At 31.8% G+C, this 23,575-nt stretch overlaps 1 protein-coding gene and 1 long non-coding RNA gene across 6 annotated transcripts in view; one reads left to right on the forward strand and one right to left on the reverse strand.

Annotated features, from left to right (window-relative positions):
• Positions 1–23,575, reverse strand: part of LOC142321533 (GTP-binding protein RAD-like) — a 110,062-nt gene that overhangs the window by 61,388 nt on the left and 25,099 nt on the right.
• LOC142321534 (uncharacterized) overlaps positions 9,422–23,575 on the forward strand; it is an 81,536-nt gene continuing 67,382 nt past the window's right edge. For all 5 annotated transcript variants that reach the window (XR_012755655.1, XR_012755658.1, XR_012755659.1 and 2 more), the window contains exon 1: positions 9,422–9,652. This is a non-coding gene — a long non-coding RNA (uncharacterized LOC142321534). The remainder of the gene's footprint in view (positions 9,653–23,575) is intronic.

Consider the following 23,575-nt stretch of genomic DNA (forward strand, 5'->3'; position numbering starts at 1 on the left):
TCAAAATATTTCGTATATTCTACTTACATTATTAAAGTCGTGTTTTGCCTGATATCCATTTATAAAATTTTATTTGTTACTTAGTAAAACATTTCATCACAAAACTTTGTTTCACCGCAGTATATCGCATTAATGAAGGAAATACGCTAATGAAAATTAAACATATTAAAAAAAAAACTTGCAATCCAAAAGCAGCATAATTCAAATTCTTTTTTTACTTTATTTTAAATACATAAATTTTAATTTAATCAATTAAAAGCTGTTTCAAAAAAAAAGAAAAAGATTAATTTTAAAATTAATGATTTATCTTTGCTAACTATATACAACTTAATTCTAGTTCTCTCTTTAGAGAGCATTACGGGCTGATGAAAAAAAAAACTTTTACGATGACTAATATTTTAATGCCTCACCCTCTCATCGACATGAACAGCGTCGGTCACGTACAAACCATTTGTTAAGTTTTTTTCTATAGTATCACTTGTCCTTGAAAGCATTACAAATAATAGCGTCTGTCTTTTTGTTTTAAACTATTGTAGTTTTAACTGAATTCTTTTTTTTTTAGCACAAGCGGCAGTGTAATTATAAAAAGAGTTTAGAGTAAAAAGAGTTTATAAAAAGACTATAACATATATATATAAATATATGTTAAAGTTTTATGGTTGTTCATCAATTCCTTTATAGATAGATATACATAACTCTTGTACGAACAAATACAAAAAAAATTCAATAAATAAAACTTTTTTTCAGGCTTAATAGGGAATATAGGAAAGAAATTAAATAGATTCCTGTCTTCGCCAAAACACGAATATATATTTTATATACTGATATAACGATTCAAAATGTTTATAATGATCGCCAAATGGTTATCTAATTAATAAACATCATTACTTTCATAGTAAATATTACTCTTAATTAGTAATATTAGTAGAGGATATTTTACATACATCACAGTCATTAGAAAAAATAGAAATAATATGTAAAACAAGAAATTAATGTACGAGTTTTGCGCAAAATCCTTTAAAAAAAAGAATGACAGAATATGAATCACCACACTACAACGATCCAATGATGTTGCCAATGTGTTGTGTTTACCTTCAAACCGTTTGTAATCTTTGCAACGAATCTTACATGCGTAATAATGTAATAATAATATTGAATACGTAATAAATAATTTGATCAAACCGAGTAATAAACCCACCAGGTCGGTCTAGTGGTGAACGCGTCTTCCCAAGTAAGCCGACTTGGAAGTCGAGAGTTCCAGCGTTCAAATACTAGTAATGGCAGTTAGTTACTTTGTCTAGCATTTGGCTAACGTTTGCACGCATCAGGCACACTCTCGACCTAACAGATCACGGCAATTCGGAAATGTCGATGTAAATACCCGCTCTTCCGATTTCCAAACTTCAAACGGGGTATGTCCTCCCGAGATATTTTTCAACGGATATATGTATGCATGTAAAGCTTGTCTGTTTGTTCTCCGATCACGCGAGAATCAACCGACCGATCGCTTTCAAATTTGCAGGATACATTTGTGATATTCCAACGAAGATTTTAAGACGTAGACGGAGGCCCTAGCGCCCTTAGAAATAAAGTTGTGAAGCAAAGATATACGTTAAAGAAAAAAGAGACGGTAAAAGACTACACTTCATTTACGTTCATATATATCACTCTCAGTCATCCTCTGAAGTAATACCTTACGTTAATTCCGAAAACAGAAAAAAGTTACAATTATTCTGGATTCTGTAATTCAGTTTCTTTTTCGTGTTTCTGTAAAGCCTGAATATTTATATTGTTACTTATGACTATTATTCTCACAACCTTGAGGATAAACAACTGAGCAAAGATGAGGGTGGCGGAACCTTCTGGATAGACGGAAATCGCGAGCGACGTCAGCTCTGCGTCCCTGAGATAGGCCCCCGAGGAGCTCCTGAATTAAATCCGGGGTTCGACTGGACCCCGAGGGTCCAGGTTCTGGCGAGGCGGGGGGGGGGCTAGTATCTATGTCTACGTATGTATGTGTGTAAAAACTGAAAAATAAAGCTAGAAGGAAAGTTTTAAATTGCGATAAAAACAAAATTCCTAAAGGTTTATGAATGGACTGAAAAAATATTTTTAATCTAATTACGTTTTCTTTATATTACACTTATCTTTACCAATCCCGCGCGCGCAACACACACACACACACACACACACATTATATTTATATTTGACCGACATTATTTATGCTTTAGAGCATATAAATAACACAAATAATAACAGCGTCATACGAAGTTAAACAAATTCGACAATACAATAATCTCATTTGATAGATTTATTAATTTTTTTCTTGATGTTTACTATTCCCAATGACTATTATTACCACATTTTTATTTAAACGAAATAAATAAGAAAAAATGAACCGTTTAGAAAAATACATACACACTGCAATTCCTTTGTAATCAGATATATATAGTCAATTTGTATTTTTATTTGAAAATCCTTACCCTACCGATTGATGTTTTCTCCATATGTTAGCGGTGATGAGGGAAGCTTAACTCCAGATTTTTAACATCCTCCTCCCATATATTTTTGAAAACTAAAAAAGTTTTTGAAATGCGTTTTTCTCTGAATTTATGCATTTTAGAGAAACGTTTTAAAAAAAATGTACAGGACATTCTCTTCTACAATTAATGTCTTTAAAGTTATGCCGTATAATTTGAAATTGAAATAGTAGGTGGCGCTAAAAAACGTGTTTTTTCGGTTTTTTAACCGGAAAAAATTGTTTTAGTCAGTATTGCATTTGGTAAAGTCGTTAATCTCAAAAAAACACACGACTTTTATTTAAACAATTTTCTTGTACGACTTACCATTTTGGAGCTGTAGCTTGTGAAAGTGTGAAAATGTTGTGAATCGGGCACGTGTTCGAAACCGGTCTACCCGTTTACAACGTTTTTTACAACTTCAGCGCCACCTAGAATTTCAATTTCAAATTGTACGGCATAACATCAAAGGCATTAATTGTAGAGGAGAATGTCCTCTACATTTTTTTGTTTGAAAAACGTTTCTCTAAAATGCATAGATTCAGAGAAAAACGCATTTCAAAAACCTTTTGAGTATTTGAGTTTTTCAAAAATCTACGGGAGGGGAATGTTAAAAATCTGGAGTTAAGCTTCCCTCATCGCCCCTAACGCACGGACAAAAGATCAATCGGTAGATAAGGATTTTCAAATACAGCCTGTTTTGATGACAAATTGCCTGTACTAATACAGAAATTCACACGTTACAAAATGTTAATAAAATAAAAAATCGTTTTCTCTTATTTAATAATAAATAATATTTTCACATATTTTATACTAACCCGAGAATCAACGACAGTAATATGCACAATTCATACCTAACTACGGAAAACGTTCTTGTTTCCCTTCATCTGGAAATAAAACTTTCATTCATTTGTTTATACGTTCAACTAACTTTACTAGTATCTTATAAGGAGATTTAACTATAAAAATACCTTATAAATCGGTTAAATTGAAAAAGATGTAACTTGTATCTTAAGTAATTGTTCGTTTCCATCAAATAATATTTGCGTTTTTATCAATTTTTTTCTTAAATTGTACGTATTAATTTTTCTCTAATATAATATATAAATATATATATCAAAAATTATCTGTAAGAGTATAAAGGGATCGATCGACATATCAGCGTAGAAAGAGGAAATAAAATGTGTAACCTTTTTACACGACAATGTTTTTTTTTTTGAAAATGAAACGCAGGATATTAAACAGATGATTTCACAATTAGAAAACATCGAGCGAAAAATGAATCTTCGTAAAAAAAAAAATAATTAAAAGCTATTGAATATATCCATAAAAGAGAAAAGAATTGAACGATACTTTAATAAAATTGTAAAAAAAATTAAAATCGTGAAATAAAATAATAAAATTAAAATAGCAATAGTTAAGGAAATATACGGCTAAAGTGTGTTCCAAAAAGAATCATCCGATTTAAATCGTATGTATTTTGAAAAATATTGAATATAAAAACTTAAGATTAATTTTGTATTAAAGGTTTATTCGTAAAGTTTCTTTACATACCAAGTCATAGCTGCTCAAAATGCATCCCTTGGGACGACGGTGCACGGTATCTTTATTTTTTGTTTGAAGCACTTACCATCAGCTACTCCGGTATCTCACCGCCTCTAGAGTTCCTAGGCCAAAGCCTTTACCTGCAGTCCTCAGACTCAGACTTTTCGTGTTGTGGCGCTTACCACGCTAACACGTTCCATTGCTAAAAGTGTTCTCTAAGAAAAAAAAATTGACCGTACACCTTTTCCCCCGAAACCGCACAAAAAATATAACTTTGGAAGAGTCTCTCTCATGCTGTCCAAATTCACGCGGCATCTCTCCGTACCCCGTCATTCTAATATCGATCGTAGCGGTTCACCTTCCCGCTTAAATGAAAAGTAGCTTAAATGAAAAGTATTCGTCATTAAACACTAAACGCATTACAAAATAGTCATCTTCTTCCTCCGCCTTATTAAGGACGAATTCACAAAATTCCACTCGTCGGTGTTTTTGGTGTCACTTCATAAAGAGATTGCGGTAACTGAATCCTGTACGGTTTCGTAAGCAAACGACACACAAAACACACCGGATAGACGTTCTGAGAACGTTTACTTTTCTACCGGCACGGCGAGTTTATTTTCGGGGGCTGCTTGAGAAAGTCAGACGGATTCGTTCCATATCTTGGTCTGACAAACGGAGTAGTCCGCTTGATTTCCCTTACGTAGACAACCCGTGTCTTTAAATCGTCTATACGAGCCTAATTCTCTAAGCGGAAGGACGTTCAGCGCCGTACTCGCTATGGAAATCACACCGAACAGTAAATACGAACTCACGCTGTGTGAGAACAAGCGTGATTTCTGTCGTGAAGTCGCCATTTTTTCTAACGTTGAAGCGAACGAAGTTCTGGAGCTACCCGGCGGCAACCTCGTGAAATTCGAGAGTTCCCGCTTTCTAACGGTACTTTGCTCGATCAAAACGGACTAAAAGCTAAATAGTTATGAAATTTCAAAATCGGATGATCTTTTAGAAACACGCATATTATTTAACAGAAACTGTACTTACGTAAGAAGATATTAGAGTTATAGAAGAATCTTATGTAGAGTTATGTTTGGAGTATGCGTAAGTACGGATGATACACCGAGACTAAGAAAGAAAAAGAGGCTTAGGAGATTTCAATTTGAAATTGAAGAAAAAGACAAATTAACAACGAATCTGAAATCTTTAGATCTGCTGTCTGATGAAATAAGATTACAAAATGCGTCTCAAACTTGACTTCCGTAACAGAAAGATAATGAATATCTCAGCTTTTCGTTTGGAAAGTACTGAATTCAAATTCCGGTCAGGATCGATTTTTTTTCGTATAAAATTTCAATCGTTTATTTTCACGCTTATATAGCTAATTAATTTATCGACTAAAAAAATAATAAAATCTTGAAGTAGAATCGAGAGTAGTATCGACGTAGTAAATTCACCAGAATAATAAGTACAAAACAACTAGCGCAATAATCTTCTTATCGACATAGATAACTAATTTTTCAAAATTTGGGAGATATAGAAGAGGGGTCTTTTAGTTTAATGAAATCTAATCGAAAAAATAATCGGTCACGATTTAATTAATGTAGAAATGAATTTACAAATAATCTACATAGATAATCGGTATTTAATTTCCGATGAAATATATAGCATCTTTCATCAGAAATTCCAGTACCTTTGTTTTGACGCGCTTCATTTCATACAGGAGACATTTATAAATTGAAATCGCTAGAAATTAACTTAAAGTTTTCAATTAGTTATAATTTTTTATTTTAGCTAGTATTTAACGAAGAATTCGCTAATTAACTAAATTACATTAAAGCGGTTGTTTTTGAGAAAGAAAATTACAGCATATATTTAGCATAACACCGATTATGTAAAATCAAAGAGTGCGCCTAAGAAATTCTGTTCCTATCCCGATGTAATTAAGTATAAAGGTGTTTTCGTCTAGACGGTAAAATTATTTCAGACGGTGACAGGACAACAGACCTGTATTAAATCTACAAATAACGGTATATAAATATTTTGCAATGACAATGCATTATACAATTAAGATCAAGAAAGGTTAAGGATGGAAATACATCGATAAAAAAATAACTCTTATAATACCGGATAAATCAAAGAAAATAGAGGTAAAACTTTAATTAGAGCGACATATAAAATAAAATCGGATGCGGTGAGTCTATATTAGTTCTTAAAAATATTAAATATCTGCATCGATGATCGGTAGATTAAATAAAATTAAAAAAAATAAACAACTAAAAGGCATTGAGCGCATATTAAACGGCGATGCAAAAAACGAATTAAAAAATCATTGAAAACGGAATATTATTTTTTTCTGTAAAAGAGAATATTTTAATTAAATTAACGGGGAAACAGATTTAACTAGATCTTATTAAGAACAACAGCAGAAAAATAATTAACTCCTTTCTTGTACTCCAAAGAACAAGTAAACAGTTCTATTGCCCGATTCGATAAAATACAGGTAATTTTGTTTTGTTTTTTTTTAGAATAAGTGACTACCGAATAGTGTGATGTTAAATAAAAATACAAGGATAAATTAGAATTTATCGTACAACGGTCAAGATGTTTGTTACTTACGAGCGCAAAAGAAAGAGCACACGGCATACATTTGTTTCTCGAAAGCCGTCTTAACCTTTCATTTTGATGAAAAAGGAATGAAATAAATTTTAATCGATACATTTAGGTGATTTTTCTTACTCGTCAGATTATTTTTTTTACAGCAAATTCTGCGAAGAGGGTAAAAATTAACGATAACATTTTGAGGCAGATTATTATTAATAGGCGGTTAAGAAAAGCAAAAGCTATGACGACTTAACAATAAGTCATAAATCTTCGGTAGAGGGACAGCTTTCTTCTTTCTTTTTCCTGTTTAGTCTCCGGTAACTACCGTTTAGATAATTCTTCAGAGGATGAATGAGGATGATATGTATGAGTGTAAATGAAGTGTAAGAGTCTTGTACATTCTCAGTTCGACCGTTCCTGAGAAGTGTGGTTAATTGAAACCCAACCGCCAAAGAACACCGGTATCTACGATCTAGCATTCAAATCCGTGTAAAAATAACAGGCTTTACTAGGACTTGAAAGCTGGAACTCTCGGCTTCCAAATCAGCTGATTTGGGAAGACGCGTTAACCACTAGACCAACCCGGTGGGTTCGGTAGAGGGACAGCTGAGAAGGTTAATCTTAACACAAATTTTGAGTTAGGAGTTTACCTCCTTTGTAACTAATTACCTAAAAGGAAGAGAAAATACACCTCGTATTGTTTGCTTTCATAACACTAGATTTACATTAAATATATTTCCTAGATAGGCTTGACGTTAAGATTAATTATAATTTTTACGTTCGAAGAACCAGACTTGGACACTAACATCACAACGCAGTGATGTTTACTAACCCACCGAATCGGTCTAGTGGTGAACGCGTCTTCCTAAATCAGCCGATTTGGAAGTCGAGAGTTCCAGCGTTCAAGTCCTAGTAAAAGCAGTTACTTTTATACGGATTTGAATACTAGATCGTGGATACCGGTGTTCTTTGGCGGTTGAATTTCAATTAACCACGCATCTCAGGAACGGTCGAATTGAGACTGTACAAGACAACACCTCATTTACAGATACATATCTCTCTGAAGTAATACCTGGACGGTAATTCCCGAAGGCTAAACAGGAAAAAGAAAGAAAAAAATGGGTTACCCGAAAATGTTCGTTATTTATAACGAATCCTACGATTAGCCGTAGGATGTTGAAATTTTAGATTAGGGCTGTTGTAACATCATTTGTGGACCACAATTTTCGATTGCGATCGAAATTAAAATAAAATTTTAATTTATGAAATGTTTGGATCTTAAAGGGAAGGCTCATCGATTCCAATCACACTTCATAACGTTTTTTTTTTATTTTAATTTTTTATTTATTTTTTTTAACTTTCATTTTTTTAGTTTAAATATATTGTTTTAATAATTATTAACCCATTATTTAAAAAAAAAATTACAATAATAAATACAGTAAATTACAATTCAATAATAATATATATATATATATATGAAAAAAAATCAGAAGTTATTAGTGAAATAAAATATTATGGAATTTTAAAAACGTGTATATCTAATAGATTTAGTGAAGTATCTGATTATTTAATATTAATTGAAAATTATAATTTATAATCGAATTATTTTTGGATTTTCTACTTTAATTTCTGTTTAATTTTATCTACATTAAAGTTAATTACAGAGTGACTGAAAAATAGACTCTCATAAGAACAACATATACACTCAGACGTGCATGCCCGATCTTTAATAAGGTGCAACAAATTTGTATCTTTTAGTTCATTACTCTTCTGATATTGTCGCACCAAGTCGGAGCTGATCGTCATTTCGTTTCTTTGTTTTTTTGTTGGCGATCGTTTAATCGCTCTTTGATTTCATATAATTCGTTATATTATACTTAAAAATTTACGGGCGATGTACTGTATATAGATATTTTGAATTAAAATTAATAGAAAAATGAAGAACGGCAAAGTTAAGATCGTCCAAGGTGAAACGATAATCGATAGAAAAATATCATTATCGGCCATAATGATGTACCGCAACGAAAAGTAACAGAAAATTTTGAAGAAATGAAGCTTCAGTACATCGGTAACAAACACGCGGATGAAAAATCGCTCGATCAGGAGAGAGAGTTAATAGATACTAAGTCGATAAGGGGAAAAGCACAGATCAGGAATATTCTAACATCAGGGTATGGAGTAGGGAAAATTAGTAATCTCAGTTAATTTTTAAAATTTCAAAATACGATTTTGAGTTCTAAAAATTCAAAAAATGAACGATATATGGGATGTATCTTATTTAGAAAAAGTAGGGCTAAGAGAGTAGGATAATCGACTGTATGAATAATATGTAACTGATATTTTATGCGACTGGAATAGTATCAACAAAAATTAGAATAAGGAAAATCGAGTTTTTTTTTTGTCTTCAGTCATTTGACTGGTTTGACGCAGCTCTCCAAGATTCCCTATCTAGGGCTAACAAAAAATAATGGAAATATTTATGTTTATTTGAAATAATATCGATCGAGAAATAAATTGTGAAGATTTTATTATTTAATCTAGCGATACACAAGTAAGAATTGTAAATATGTTTAGATGTTTAATGAAAATTTAATTAAACGGAGATGCAGTATTTTTTGTCAAGTGTGCCGCAAAAGGAAAAAATAAAAATTATTAGCTATGTGGTCAAGGTCGCAGACAGCAACGTCGCCAGCAGTTTTGTCAATTTCGCAATACCGGGCTAGAATTTGTCAACAAATGAATGAACGTTTAATAAACAACATACCAACGAATTACACACGCAAGATTATTATTATAATTCTGTGTGGACGATGTTACCAGTCTACCGACCAGTTCTGTTCGTGCTGGCGTCCGTTAGCAGTGTAATTTTTTTGTTATCGATAAATCATCGGGCTAAGCTCTTTACAAGATTCAAGTTATATAAATACTTTATTTAATTCTAACTTACTGTTCGCGGCTGTTTCTGAATTGTCGGAATATAATAAAAAAAGGTAAAATTATATTTTATTATTTTTGTATTTGCGAATGTAATGTGTGTTCGATGCAGAGTGTAATATTTTCAGTTTAGTCTTCTGTTCTTGTAGCGTAAATGTTATTTACCGTATTGTTTTCCTTTATTATAGTTGACGCGTAAACTCTTCTTGCGATTCTGGTATATAATTATAAATTTAACAAACTTTAAATAGCGTTTATGCGACTTATTATTTTTTTCTTTTATCTTTCGTAACCGTTATCCGATCAGACCATCAGATCCTCTCAGAACATTAGAAAACGATAACGAAAAGACTTTAAGGAATAGGAACGTATCTCATCGACCCCAATAATAGTAAAATTTTATATAGAAATAACCCACTACTTTACGCAAGAAAGAGTTGCAGGAATCCGCATTTTTAGACGTTAGTGAATTAAATTTTTATAAGGCTCGTATTTATGTATTGTATTGTAATCAGCAGCTCCCGGGTATTTTTGGGGGAAGGAGGAGTTAGTATTTAGCATATGCAAGCGTATTCCTGGAATAGTAGTAATTCTAAAAGATATTACGTTAAAGTCTATGTTTTTTATTTTTATGTAATTTATCATTCTTTAGTCTTGCACTTGCTACATAGCAATAGCTGAAATGCGCAGAGCAGCATGGCGCATCACGTGTCCCCTCTGCACCAATAGCAACAGAGAAGGGAAACGCAGCTGGCCTGGCAGCACACACACACACACACACACACACACACAGACTCAAAGGCGAAGAAGGATCCAAACATAAATGTCTACGAGCAAAATTAATATTAAAATTAAAAACCGTAAAATTCTACAATAAATCGCAGAATCGTGATCAAATCACTTGTAAAATTGATCAAATCAATTGAAAATGTTCAAAAAAATATACTCTATGCACTAATACTAATCGAGTAAATATTTAATTAATAAATATTTAATAAAAAACAGAAAACTGAGGGACGCGAAAACACATGGTTTTAATACGGCCCTCTTACCTAAAATATATCCTTCTTTACACGTGAAAAAGATATTGTTTTAAACGGTTAATTACTTAAGAGTTAAAAACTACATGAAGTTAATAAACGAACCCGTAATTTAAATGTTAATGATAATCGGAAAAACAAATAAAATAAATTCGTGTGATGTACAGATTATTAAATATATAATCGAATTTTTAATTTCACCCTTAACTGGGCCCCGCAAAGTGTAGTCTCACCCACGAGTGCGTGGGGTCGCTTTCTTTCATTGATTAAAATTTTATTGGGGGCTATAACTCTGGAACCGATGAAAACAAGTACCGCTTACGATATATCGTAGAAAACCTCTCGATCAGAGCTTATTACTTCGGTTAAGAAAAAGTCCAAAATCTAATTTTTTTTAAATTTTGGCTTTATTTGGACGCTTTTGGTTCATCCGATTATAATCAAAAGGGGAGGTGCACAACTAGATGTGTTACAACAGTTTTAAATCCAAAATTCCAACATTTTACGGCCAATCGTTTTTGAGCTACGCGAGGTAATTACGTACGCACATACATATGTACAGACGTCACGCAAAAACAAGTGAAAATGGATATTTCCGTTGAAATGTGAAAACCGAAATTATTCGCGATTACAATACTTCCTTTTAAGTAAAAATAAAAGTTGTAAATTATAAGTAAAAAATAACTAAAACACTTTAAGGAATATATCTTATCGATCCTAATAACGGTAAAATTATATAAAAAATAACCCACAGTATGAGATGAAAGTCGCGGGCATTCAAAATGATATAATGAACTACGTTTTGATAAGACTCGACGCACAGAATTTTATATAAATTTAAAAACAGTAGATTTAGATAAAATTAATTTGTCACCTGTTAAAAAGAAAAAAAAATTATTACTAGTGAAATATCTATTAGAATTTTGTTATCGCATTTAATTTTGGTAATCGTTAATTGTGTAATGTAATGTAGAATATTTAAATCAAGATCACTCGCTACCAGAAAAACGTTTATTATTATTTAAAAAATATATATTTTCAACGGAAAATGTTCACACTTTAAAAGCGCGTAACATTTTTTTATAATAAATAATAGAATCCGTATTTATAATTTTTCAGATTTTTCTTTCAGCGGTAAATCGATTGGTTCTCTGATTTGTGTAATTTTCACGCGAATAAATAACAACCGACTTAGATTTTTTAAAAGGGGTGAAGGAAGGTAAAAAAAAAAAAAAAAATTGCCCCTGCCTCCGGTTAATTTACTAAAAAAACATAAATAAAAATAATAAATTTAACGAGATACGATGTACTGCCACCTCCAAGATTAAAAGAACCGAGCCAGGTTGAAACATAAAGTTCGATTGTTTTATAAATATTTCCGTTTGATATGCAGATTTCTTTAATTTCTAAGGCGCTATAAACATTTTATAAAAACTCGGAATTCGCAAGCAAAGAAATCTACTTTTTTGCACCGCTCAAATTTATTCGTTATTACGGGCAATTTTTCTTGAAATAGATAAAAACAAATTACGCCTTCCAAAAATTTACTAAGCATTTTTCAAAAAATAACATTCAATGGATATAAAATTTATTTTGTTACGCAAAAATAACAAAAAAAATTTAAAATATGAATCCGATTTACCTATCTTAAAATAATAATCGCAATCTTGACGGGTAATTTACAAATAATATCTAATTTTTCATCTAAACTATTACTTACAACCAGCTCGAACAATATTTATCGTTAAAATTACTGTTTGTAAACATTACAATTACTTTCTATTTTAACTTTAACTTCATTGTAATTACGGCAGCTATCCTATTAATTTTTTCCGTAATTCTAACCTAATTTTTTTTCCGAATTTAGAAATAATTGCAAATAAAATTACTGTTTACTCGCAGACGATAACAAACCGATGACAACGTTACTAATATGACACGATGGTGGATAAATTGAGAAAATGAAGACGGAAATGATTATAATTTTATAAGAAATACGTTACCGTTCGTAATTTCAAAGAAAATCTGGTGGTTAATTGAAATCCATCCAAATCGCTTTCGGTAAACCGACCGGGTGTTTAGTGCTGAACGGATTTTGATGTCGGTTTTGCTTGCATTGTTTAATAAAGGTGTGATATTTGTTTGATACGTTTACGACCGTTGCCTATCAGTTTTACGTACCTGTAGTTTACATAAATAAAAACTCCACTAACTCAAAGACGTAAAACTTCTTTTAATTTACGGTTATTATGAAAACGATATCCACCTTTCCTTTTCCTGATTGGGATGAGTTAATCGATCTACCGATGTATTTTGGATTTATTCTACCGAATGTTTTTTTAAATCCCGTTAAAAAACGTAATAAATCTTTTATAATGTTTAAACTTTCTACATCCGTTTATTGAATATAAAGGAATAATTAACGAAACGTTAATTGTGTTTTAAGCACGATCTGAAGCAGAGTTCCAAAAATTTTGAGAAACTACATTAACTGAATAAATTATCGTAAAATACGGTAAAAAATAAGAAATTATGTATTACTCGTATTTTAAAAGTTATTATGCATATAATTTCTTAAAAATTATGTTGTTGCCTTTCTAGTATTATTATGGGGATTAAAAATTCCACAGTAGGAATAAATGTACATTTTTAACGTGGATAACCTATATATATATATATATATGTCTGATACGAGATAGTAATAGCGTATATAAGTAATTTAAGTGTTTATTGTGGCAATTTTGAAACCGGGATAAAGTTGTACATATTTATTATGCGGCATTTGTATTCTTTTGTATATTTACCAAATGTAAAAAAATATTGCGTTATTGTGAAATAGTTTTCTCGTTTTCGAGGTTTATTTATTAAATCGCTCGCTAATTTACGTAACTTATATTGGATTTTACTATAAGTTTCATTAATTTATTATACTGTTGTCACTTCTCTGTACAGCGTTTAAAAACAGCTGTCAAAAATGGGAAAATAGAATACGGGTCGAGTTGAAATTTAATAAAAATAAAATGTTGATACCAGTATTTTTAATAATATTCATTTTTTTTCTCTTTCCGTAGGGGGAGGAATAATCTCTGCCAGCCGCCGTCAGGCCAGCACTGACGGTAGTGCGGGGTTCCCCCCTCTAAAAAACTGCCCCCCTATCATGCAGGGGCCGGATCTAAGCCATATAGTATGTACAGTACCTGCATGATCACGCAGGCACTCTACTATCCGAATCCGTATGACCGGAAGGCGTCTTCTGGGGGCGATCGAGGAGCGACAACACTCGAAAACATCTATGTCCAGACAGGAGCCGGGTAAATTCGTAGCCTGTGTTACCGTGCTTTCGCTCCACCCAGTTCATGACGTCGCTTAATAATATTCATTGTATGTACTGTTTTGATACGGCGTACACAGTTAAACAAATATGTAACGTTAGGATTATAAGTAAATATGAAAAATTAGTAATTTCAGCGATTAACAATTCTCGACCGATAACGCAAAAGTCTATTTCGTCGAAATAAAGTTCAAATATAATTTAGGCAGACCAACAGGTCCTTTCGCCAACCGCGCGAGAAACCGAAAAAAGGATATTTTTATCCCTTTATAGGGGATTGAATAATACCGGAAAATATGTTCGCTAGGAAACATTTCTGCCCTTTGAATAAAATTTTGAGATACGGGATCCTTAAGGTCCACATCTCCTTGCCTCCTACACCTATCGTGACAAATTAATCGCCGTCACGTACAAAAAATCATCGTGCCGATTTCATCCAAATCGGTCCATCCGATCGAGAGATACCCGGTGTCTGGAATTCTTCATCGCTGAAATCGTGTCGTTTGGTTAGAAACAGACACGAACGGTAGCGGTTCGTAGCTAGCATTAACGAGGTTGATTTTCTTAGCCTTTTCAAGGCCGCGGTTAAAGTTTTCTGTAAAATAAAAGAACCGAAAACAAGAATGAATCGATAGCAGAAAGCAGGATAATAATCTAATTCTACATTTTATTATATTCAAGAATACGGCACACCGTTTCTAAGCACATTACGCTTAAAGGCGTATTCGGTTTAATCGAATAAATAATAAAATGTCAACAGACAATATTTTTTAGTAATATTAGGCGATAAAATGTCCGCTTAAAAACACTATACTTCAACGGCGGTTTATTTCAATTTCTATGTACGCAGAAACAAATACGTGATTAGTTTTTACTAATTATCTTCTCTTTAGCCCTTCTGATTTGGCGATCAAAGAGCCCTTGCTTTCCGCCGTCTTCTGATCGCTACTGAAAAGACAAATAAACACTTTCGTATTCCTTCCGCAGATCGAATTAGAGAAGCGAACGAAAAAGGAAGTTTCCGTAAACACGTGGCGTAAAAAAAACTATCTTCCGCCGGCACGCCAGGGTGGGCTCTGCGGGAGCGACAGTGCTTTCTCTTCCTGGCAGTTTCCTATGTGCGCATGCGCACAACAGCTAAACACCACGCCGCTGGAACTGTGAAGCGCACAATTCCGTACAAAGATTTTCGTATCTTTTTCATAAACTGGGGGATGACTACTGACATTAAGGATTATTATATATTGTACAAGTATAAAGAAAGAATTTAAGAAAAAAGGACTCGTTATATCTAAATGTTATCGATAATATTAAGCTCGTTATATCTAAATGTTATCGATAATATTAAGCGAAAACAGGTGGTGCTGGAGTCCACAGTGCCTATACGCGAGCCGCCGCTGGTCATAAAACACAAAGATTTTCAAAAATCCAGACACGCAAAATATGAGCCGTATTATTAAGTTTTTATATTTAATAAAAAAGTCAAGGAAATTATATTCATTATTTATGAATATTTTCTTAAAAAATAAATCGCAATAGACGTAAGATTTAAATCGTAATGCGTTTCTGAAATACGATAATCAGAAGGACAAGGATTTTTTTGTCTTGAAATATCAATTCCCGGGCGTTTAACTTTAATATGACGAGATAGATTACTAGTCGTCGCACCGGCATAAGGTATTGATATACGGCAAAGATTACACAAGGCTTTTCCAGGGCTTGCTTCAGAAATGCAAGTCCAGATGCGACTTCTTTTTCTGCAGCTAACGTTTATAACTTTAAAAACAAATTATTCTTTTATAAAAATACTTATATTATATCTACTTATGTACGATTTAAAAAATAGAATACCGATAAATCATTTAGAAAAAATCGGCTTCTGAATATATAAACTGAAAAAAAATATATATATATATTTTAGTTTTAGTACGTCGATGACAAAACCGTTTAAACTACCTTTTGTTTCCATTTTAAACTATAAAGCCTTTTTTTCTTAATATTAGTACTTCATTAAAAATAATACTTCATTTTCGGATCAAGTTACGATAATATATCCGATAAATAGATATATAAACACATAAAAACAAGTTGTAATCTTAAACGTATTTCCATCTGTCCTTAAATAAGAAAAATAAATTTGTTGAAATTTTTTCTCTCAGGATGTAAGCTTTTTAATACACAAACAAAAAAAAATCTTAATCTTTTACTAAATATATTGTAATGTAAATCGAAACTAATAATTTTTATTTTCCAAACCTGTACGTAGAACAATCCAAAAAATCAGTTTAAATATCTCTTTTAACCGTAATCTTTTATTTATTTAACTTATAGCTTTTTTAAAGCAGAATAAATAGCAAGCTCGTTTTCATTTTCACAAGGGTTATTATTAAATTGATACGACGTAAAGTAGCAGCAAACGAAAAATCTGTCATAATAGAATGAAGTTAAGTCAGACTATTCTCATGAGATATTTATTAAGGGGCTGATTGAGGCCGCTGAAGGAAAAATATTTAACGATTATAATCGACTACGTATAATATAATCTCTTCTTTTTCTTTTTTACAATCTTTTATAATCTTTGCTGATGATATAATTAACGGTAACTCCGGTAAAGATTCGTCGATACTAATTATAATACCTTTACGTGTAAGAAATTTCAAACTTAATTGATCCACCGGGTTGGTCTAGTGGTGAACGCGTCTTCCCAAATCAGCTGATTTGGAAGTCGAGAGTTCCAGCGTTCAGTTATTTTTACACTGATTTGAATACTAGATCGTGGATACCGGTGTTCTTTGGTGGTGGTTGGGTTTCAATTAACCACACATCTCAGGTATGAGAATGTACAAGACTACACATCATTTACACTCATACATATAATCCTCATTCATCCTCTGAAGTATTATCTAAACGGTAGTTACCGGAGGCTAAACAGGAAAAAGAAAGGATTCAAACTTAATTAAACGGTCAGTAAGCGAAGTGATATTCGGGGCGATAGAATGATAAAGATACATACTCGTGGAAAAATTTGCTAAATTTGTATATCTTAAGTGCAACAACATATGTTTTAATAAACCGGGAATCTTCGGCTGAAATTAAGATTTGAACCGAATTTCCTAAGGATGAAAACACTTATGCGGTCATTATCTTGAACCGTTACCGTCGAATGCGAACGGTTCGTCTTCTTGGTTTACAGTGCTGTTATGTCACAGAGATACGGACGGTCAAAACGCTTAAATATTGAACAATTTTAAATGTAGGTCGGCAAACGATTATGATATGATATTTGCAAAATTTTACATCTCATATTACACGACAAAATCTTTGATAAATATGGTCTTGATGAAGAATTTTTCTGACTTAAAAATTCGAGAAAATTTTCGTCTTGTTTAGAGGTTTTATTCTAGAGGCGGTATCGATGACAGCCATTGTATGATTTTTAATTATCATAAGAAAAAAGTAATTTAAAAGAAATAATGTGTATAAATGCACTCCATTTAGAATTACGTTTAAAACGATATGTTTAATGATGGATAAACGTAATAAAATATTTTTTTATAGTAAGAAATGTTTTAATAAAAAAAAAAATAGTTCAATCGACAATTATAAATATGATAAATAATAAAAATGTATCGGTCAAACGCTGACAGAGGACTACTTTGCAAAGAGTAATTTTAGAGATAGTTATTTTTTCGTTTAATTTTTTTTTTAGTAGCTGGGACGCATCAACTAAAAGATTGTGTGAAGGTGTGAGGGGGTAGGAAAAAACCCAGGTGGCTTCCTTCGCTCTGATTGGCTACCGTAGGACAGTACTATATCACGTGATGGTTCGATTCAAATACAACCGTACACTTGTAACGGTCAATATTGCTATACGAGTTACAATGTTAGTAATCCTATTTCTTATATACACATCCGGTATAATTAAATTAATTTAAGATTAGTCGATTATTTTATATCGATTACATTTTATAAAAATAATAATTAATCTCCTTTAATTTTAATAAATATATTAAAATATTACGACAGTTTATCAATTTTGTAAGGTAAAATTTTTAATATTAAATAATAGTGACAGATCAAATTTTTCCGATTTTATTTACAATACGACCTCGTACTATCCTACACGTATATTTTTAGGAATATGAGGTAAATGAAATTAACGATTTAAAAAAAAACCAAATTCTTGCCCAGAATCAAACACGGGACCAGCAGATTTAGAAGGTAAGAACTATATCGACTGATCGGCCGGTTTTTAATACGATAGAATGTTTAATTTATAGAAATAAAACATTAAAGAATAAAACAAAGTAATCGGTAAAACTTGTAATTAACTCGATTAAATTTAAGGTTCTAATAAATAAAACTGTCGGCCAGATACATACAACAACGTTGCGTTAAGACTCTAAAAACAACCTACATACCTACATTTATGTAATCCTTTTATGTTTATAAGTACAGAAAACATAATGTTATTTAATACATTACATGTTATTTAATACAACTAAACAGTTTGCCGACCGACCTCGTAGGTAGGATCTAAGGTCCCGGGTTCGAACCTCAGACGCGGTTGAATTTTTAATTTAGTTTAATATAATGTATATTATAGACGCGTTTAATTATTTATCAAAATATGAGTTTTATTGCAGCGTGTAAGGCATGTGTTTATTGAAGGTTGTTTATCGCTCTACGATTAGTCTGTCGGCGAGTCTCCGACAGAAGGGCCGTTCTTGTCTCCATAATAAAGCGGCTACCGACGGTTAATAGTCGTCTCGTATTGTCTTTATTAATGCTTCTTTTATATATTAATATCTAATACGTTTTTTTATTTGTATCGACAATATACCGACATCCAGTTCGTCATTTACTTTTATTTTTTAAATTTTAATAAAGTGTATAAAAAAGCCAATTCTGATTGGAATTCGAACCCGGAACTACTTAGTACTACCTTTTTACTAAAATAAATTTTTTTTTATTTTACTCTCGTAAATAACATTATAATTTATCGCTCTGGTAACGTTTAAATATTTTAAAATACGAGATTTAATATTTCACAAGCGAATAAAATGAAATACAAAACACTGTAAAACTTTAGTATGAAAACGTATACTTTTTTTTGGGAACACAATTATAAAAGTAATAGTCGGGCTTGGAAAGTAAAAGTAACATCACAGTCAGTATCATCACCCCCTCTCTTAAATATTAGTCTACCTCAGACACCGGGAGAATTCTCTCGCGCTCTCTCTCTTCGGTGCGTGTGTGGGCGCGCGCAAATTTTGAGGGTCGACAGTTCATTTAATTCCTTACCAAAAATGCACTGCAGCAATAATATCGTTGTCGGACCTCCAGTATAATTATGCCTCATCATAGTTCTGTTAAATATTATAAGGAAAAAATATAGCCGAATCAAACTTAATTTTAATCTGACGTATTTTTTATGTACCGTGTACCGATTGTTTGAAATTATTTCGTAAAATAAAAAAATTACATTACTCACTGTGACAGGAGAGCGATCCCATCTATATATTTTTAAATGTTCAAGTTCATCGACGGATTGAATTTATAAACTTTTATTTAAGAAAATATCTTCCCGTAAATGATGTTTTAAAAAAACAACGATAAAAATATAAAGTACAAGATTTTATATTTTAATTTATGTAATAATATATACATATAGTATTTATACAGCCTATGACACTTCCGGTAACATAAGGATTCTAAAGCGAGGTCATGCATCTAAAACGGTTCAGTCCTATTATTATATCCGTAGGAAAATGGCGTTTTCTCCTTCGTTCTTCCCCTGTCTTCCGTTTTATTATTTTTATATAAAAATTAATATCTCAAGTTCGGGTAGACGAATCGCAATATTATTTGGTAAGCGTCTCGGTAATAAAGTTATAGAATTACCAAAAAAATCAAGAATTAAATATCTTAGCAAATTACAAAGTGGCGGCAACGTTTATTTTTCAATTCGTTATGTCTCCGTAAATATAAGTTTTATCAAAATTTATGTTTTTGCTAAATTATTAAGCCTTTTATTTTGAACAAAATTACAATTTTTTTTTTAAATCTGTTAACAAACAGCCGAGTTATGAAAGAAAATTAATGTTGTAATTTTGTGTCTATTTTTACGTTCAATTCGATGATTATTTTTATTTATTGTTAATTCTAGTATCAAATTAAGTAATAATTTTTTCACAATAATAGACCTAATAATTAAATAAATAAAACAACTACCTGTGATAATCTCAAGTTAATTATTGTAGAACATTAGGTGTACACGACTGAAAACGTATAGCTTTTTAAAATTCACTAGTGTCGAATCTAAAGATTGTTTTCAGAAATGTGGTTTTTGGTCATTCGTTGAAGTTTTAATCAAATTTTGTATTTATTTACTCGGTATCAGGAATGCTGAATATAATATTCGACGTGATGTAACCTTTTTTTACATGAAATTACACATGCAAGCAACATAGAAATGCAGCTGAAACGTGTTACATCTTGTTAGTATGAAACAATTCTGAGGCGGGTATCTTATACCGGGCGGACTAAAATTCTGTATCTTTATTTACTGATTAGAAAATAGTTAATAAAGAAAGGTTTATCATGTCCGATTCACATCGGAAGAAGTGTTAAAAGTGTCGCCCTCTGTTCTTATACATCATTCGGCATTTAACCGATTAAATACAAATCTTTGTTTTTTAAATATAATTTCATCCTGATTTTATAAAATCAGGCCAAATATTTAAAAGCTTGAAACGGTTCAGTTCATTTGTTCGAGTAGCTCCTCTTGTAATATCTCATTCTCCACATCCGTTTCATCAAATGGATTTATGATCCGTGGTGGTATTTCCATCGTCAGAATATCTTCAAATCTGATTTTGAAGTCATCATGCAGGGCGATTAAATGTTGAATGTATATCTGAATATCCTCATCAAGGCATTCTACCTGTGACAAGTTTGAAAACTGGGAAAATACGCGCCGACTAATATTTTGCTTCACAAATTTCAATTTTATAAGAAAAGCTGAAATTACACCCTTTGTTTTAATTAAATTGAGATTGTCTCCTTGTAATTGTAAGTTACAGTCGCTGAGCTTCTCAAAACATTATCTGCCTAGATCGATACGCAAAGTCAAGCCAACATTTTAGTTCTTCACTATCGAAACCAGTTGAATTTTCGTGGACCCCCGCTTACGAATTGTGAACCCCCATTTTTTGTAGACCCCGTCGAGTCTCCCGTGGACCCCTGGTGGTCCACCTGGACCACTTTGGGAATCAATGATCTAAACGAAGAATCTTTGCCGATATCATATGAATTTTCCATCAATGTAACCCACTAATTCTATGAAAATGAATACGCCGTAAAGAGTAAATAACATCCCGACCGGGTTTACACGGGATAATAAAAATTGAAACCGTTTCCGGTCGGTTTTTGTTGAACGTAAATTACCGAGAATCATTGAAATATATTTGATATTCTACTGTACAGATAAAACTTCACGCTGTTGATCGTAGAAACTTACAGTTAACCGATAGTATCGCAGGGAAAAACCTAAACGGGATTGTAAGTAGTTTATAAAAGACGATCTTTTAAAAATAAACTGTTTTACGAAATATTACTAAATACATATGTTTAAGTTTATTTTAAAGAAAGGATCGGTAACTAAGAAGGGCGTTCTGAAGGTTCCGTGCCCGAAAGAAAAACAGGATTTTTAAAAACGTTTAATAGCTTTATTTTTACACGCAGTCACCTTGCAATTCCGTTTCACAATTCTCATTTAGACCGATGACTTTTGATATTTTTTAATACCTTCGATATTAGCGTTATATTTTTCCAACTCTGGAGTAAAATAAATAAAAACGGGCGATTAGTTTCTGTGGACTTAATTCATACGTTTTACTGGGAATTAAATCTCTACAAGTTTTGTTAAACAAATTTATTTGTTTATAACGCCCTTTAACAAAGTTATTTTACGCCAAGCGTAAAATAGTGTCTGTCGACACCAACCTTTTAAATTTTACCATAGATTTCTTGAAAACTGTTATATATATTTTAAGGCCTATCGGATTGCTTTCGTTCAGCAAGTATTGGTGATCTATTTTTCTTCATACGGCACCGACTATAGTGAATAATATAATAGCTGATAATAGAGATATAATATAAACGTATATAATATATTTAGTTAATACATAATTTAATAGAATTAAGATAACTGCATGTAATTAATTACACTACTGAATCTCAACAAATTTTGATAAAATGTTAGATTTTATAATCGAATTAAATTCGAAATCGCGTAGAAGTCGACGGTGTTATTATATCTTTGGCGACTAGAAAATTTAACACCGATGATGACACGTTTATATTTCAGAAGTACAACTTTTTTTTAGAAATTTGACGATGTATAATTTGTTCCTTTTGCAACCTCCACCGACATTAGCATCGTCCAAAACTTCCACAGTAATTTGTTTATCGGCAGATCCCGCTTCATCGACGTAAGAAATTCAACGATCGTAGCAGATTAAACCGCGAATGCGGTAGAACTTAGTTCCTAATCGATGATGTCTCAACCGCAAAGCACGTTCGAATAAGTTTTTATTTATAAAATAAGCCGATAAACACGTCTGTTGTTCGGCTTTTAATCGTTACCGGGTGTGCAAGTTTCGCTAACCTATTTATTTTTTTACTCGGTTATTAAGTTTAACATCGAATAGATGTTAAACTAAAAAAAGTAAATTTTCTGTTATATTATTTTATTTTTTAATCGGCAGAATTACTAACAGAAAATTTACTTTTTTTATTTTTAACGGCGAATAATAATATGGAGCGTATTAAAAAGACTCATCCGATTTCGAAAGGTATTAACTTCGCAACGATTTCACTTGATTTCAGTTTCGCTTAATTTCTGACAGGCGCTTCGCTTGTGACACGCTCCTTTCAACGCGCTTCAAGATGGCGAACCTGTAACTGTAAGCGTTCTGCGTACTTCGCATCGTTAACTGTGAGCCTGTGAAAATCGTGCTACTATTCGTAGTATATACTAATCGTAGTATATTTATACTTATAAATACAACAAATATTAAAACTACTTGATAAATTAACTTAATATTATTGCTAGATTAATTAATTAATAACTATTCTTGACAGCTAAAGGAAGATGACCGAAAATTTATTTTGAGCGGGTTTTTGGTTTTCAAATTTTGAACAATTTTTTTTCCTCTTTTTTTATGAACGACTGAAATACGCTATAATTCTGCACAATTATACTAAAATTTATAAATTTAATTTAAACGTTCCGATTTTTTCCGACAGTAGAAATTCTATAAATTTATTTTTTGTCATTTTTTATGTCGAATGATGTAGGCTGTAATTAAGTAAATCTTTTATTTCGATCGGTGTTAAATAACGCGCTATATCAGTGAGTCATTATAAAATGAAAATAGATACGATTAAAATCCATATTAGTTATTTAAATATATTAATACGTAATAATCCTAAAATAAATATATTAAATAAAAAAGCCCTTTCTCGTACGGCGAGATATTGCGTTGAATTGTAATCCGTTGTATATTCTTATTTTTAATTCCTTCCTTGTATAAAGTAAAGGA

The sequence above is a fragment of the Lycorma delicatula genome, chromosome 3 (genome assembly GCF_047948215.1).
Source record: "Lycorma delicatula isolate Av1 chromosome 3, ASM4794821v1, whole genome shotgun sequence".
NCBI lineage: Eukaryota > Metazoa > Arthropoda > Insecta > Hemiptera > Fulgoridae > Lycorma > Lycorma delicatula.